The sequence below is a fragment of the Odocoileus virginianus genome, chromosome 4 (genome assembly GCF_023699985.2).
Source record: "Odocoileus virginianus isolate 20LAN1187 ecotype Illinois chromosome 4, Ovbor_1.2, whole genome shotgun sequence".
NCBI classification, from domain to species: Eukaryota; Metazoa; Chordata; class Mammalia; order Artiodactyla; family Cervidae; genus Odocoileus; species Odocoileus virginianus.
In genome coordinates this window covers 23,614,682-23,617,453 of record NC_069677.1, presented here as the reverse complement: position 1 = coordinate 23,617,453, position 2,772 = coordinate 23,614,682, and the positions used below count along the sequence as shown (strand labels likewise).

Genomic DNA, 2,772 nt, shown 5'->3' with positions numbered 1-2,772 from the left:
CCCCTGGAATTTGGAAGATCTATCCTTTTGACTTTTGACGTGGGTGACCATTTGGAACCATCGTGAACACTTTGAGGGGCTCACACTGTCTAAATTGGGAGGGTATTTCTTGCCAGGCTTTTCCTCCTCATCTGTCTGCACCTCAGTTTCAGCTGCTTTCAGAAATACTTGTCTCTCTTTTTGAGATTCTCCCTAGGGTCATCGAAAGTAAATTTTAGAGTTGCCACATATTTCAAATCAGGCTTACTCCAGACAAACCTCCCAAATTTGGTGAAAATCAACTCAACCATAGTTGCTCAGTAACAGAAAACTAGAAACATGAGTTATAAATTTATTTTCATTACTAAATAAGAACAACAACAACACAAATTTACCTTAACAACAGGTAACAGAAGAACAACAAAAAGACAAAGAGAAACCTGAAAACAGAAGAGGGCCAGGGGAGAGGGGGAGGCAGCTATGGCAATCATGTGAGAAATGCTCAGGCCCTAAAGGACAGTGCTTTTGATGGGTTTATGTTCTTGTAACAGAGTGAGATGAGCACAGCCCTTAGCAGGCAGCCATTGCTGGCCTCATTACTTTGCACCCTGTTACTAGGCAACAGGTCTCGCTCAGCGCCACAGTGGGCCCTGTCCACAAGCAACCAACTGTCAGTGAGTGACCGTTAGATGTCCTGCTCAGCTATTGGTCAGTGCTGCAGTGGGCCCTGTCAACAAGTAACTGTCAATGAGGGACCATTAAGGAAGTGATTCAGCCAAGGGTCAGTGGTGTGCTGGTCATCAGGTAGACAGTGAGGTAAGAGGCAGATTCAGGCCTTATCCTGGAGGCCCTCCAGCTCACCCAGCCTTGGGCCAGTGGATGAACTGGAGGGCCCAGGGAACAGACTGGGGAATACATCCTGCAGGCCTTCGGGGCCCTCACTAAGGCCCTCCTCTAGCCTTGGCCTATGCCTCGAGGGGTGGTAAATCTCTCCCCCATCCCTGTCTCTGTGACCTAGTAGCAATGGTCGACTGCCTCAGTTGCAGTTCGTGAGACCTGGTCTCTTCCATTTGGGTGGCCTGAGGAGACTGAGGGACGGTTGGGTTGGATGCCTGGCTCCCTCAGGGATAACAGCTGAACAGGGATAACAGGGCGTGGGAACAGGCTCCTGAAGGAGCTGCCTCCTCTTAACCAGGACTGGCACCTTGGAGAGGGAAAGTTGGGCCTTGGGCCTTTGCCCTTTCTTGTCAGGACACAGAATAACAGAGATTTGCAGGAACATCATTACCTGACCATGACCCAACCTCAAGAGCAAAGGATCTGACACCAAGAAGTTTGCAACAACTAACCACACGCCTCCCTTAGCTTCTGCTTTTAAAGGGGCTTGATGAAAGCTTTCAGTAACTTCCAGATGGGAGGGCATGAGCCTCCCACCTTTTGTATGAACCTGTAATAAACCTTTCTCTGTCCGAAATGCTAATGTTTTAGTATTGATTGGCCTTACTGTACGTCGGGCACATGGACTTGCGATTTGGTAACATTCCCAAATTGGTCCTATATACCTCAACTTGGGCTCTGGCCCAGCCAAAGTCGCTTGCCTTACTGAGGAGGGTTCTTTTTCTGTTTGGATTCGCATGACTAACAACAAAACTGATGCTGAGACTGAAACAGCACACACTGTAATCAATGGCCAGAGAATGAGAAACAGTAACTTAGCTTGAGACTCAGCTTCTCAATCTACCTGATATACCATATATATAGGAGCGTTGAGGTAAAAAGAGGGAACTGAGTAAAGAGAAGGAGGAGGATTTCGCTGGTTGTCCTGTGGTTAAGACTCCCCCCTTACACTGCATTGGGTTGTTGGGATCTAAGTTCCTGCAAGCATGGCCAGAAAAAAAAAAAGAGGGAGGAATATTTATGACACATCTGAGAACAGGGATGTGATATGCTTGTGAAGACAACAGTCTTTTTATAACACTGGATTTCAGTCCTTCAGTGGGCTTGCTTGGCTGTTGCCACAGCAACTGTCAACTGTCAGATGTGTTATTTATCACACAAATATATTACCATGAACATATAAGGAGGGTCTACTGGAGGCTTTCTACCATCTTGGACCCAGTTGGTTCTAACAGATTTTGGTGGGCTCTTGTTTTTTTTTTCTGGTTTCTTCCTGTAAGATAACACTTCCCTGCAGCTTAGTTCTCTCAAGGAAGGGGGAGGATTATAGCTGAAGGCTAACAGCCTTGGTAACATTTGGAGAGGGGAAGGGGCAGATGTGTAGGAAATGTAGGGTGCAGAACTGGCAAGTTAAATGACTTATTATGAGAAAGAAGAAAAGAGGGAAGAGATTATTAACAGTAAGCACTTAGCTATGCTGAGCATTGAAGTAGCCTCTTTATATACATAGACACATTTAATGCGCCCACAGATCTCTTACTGAAAACTTGGCCTCTCTGTACACCGATGCTAAATCAGATCTTGGAAGACAGAGTTTTGGGGGAAGTAGAAAGTTACAGTGGCTCAGTCGTGTCTGAATCTTTGCAACCCTGTGAACTGTAGCCGATCAGACTCCCCTGTCCATGGACTCCTTCAGGCAAGAATACTGGAGTGGGCTGCCATTTCCTCCAGGGATCTTCCCGACCCAGGGATCAAACCTGGGTCTCCTGCACTGCTGGTAGATTCTTTACCATCTGAACCACCAGGAGAGAAGAAAAAGGAGAAAAGGATAGCCTTATTACTTTGCAGGCAAAGGGAGAAACCCCAGGTTTCTGACTCAAAAAACTACGTTTCAAC

The 2,772-nt window shown here is 46.6% G+C and overlaps 1 long non-coding RNA gene across 1 annotated transcript; it reads left to right on the top strand.

Annotated features, from left to right (window-relative positions):
- Positions 1-449: 449 nt before the first annotated feature.
- On the top strand, positions 450-1,459 carry LOC110122986 (uncharacterized). The gene is made up of 2 exons (XR_002309386.2): positions 450-795; positions 1,231-1,459. It is a non-coding gene; the product is annotated as an uncharacterized lncRNA (long non-coding RNA).
- The last annotated feature ends 1,313 nt before the right edge of the window (positions 1,460-2,772 follow it).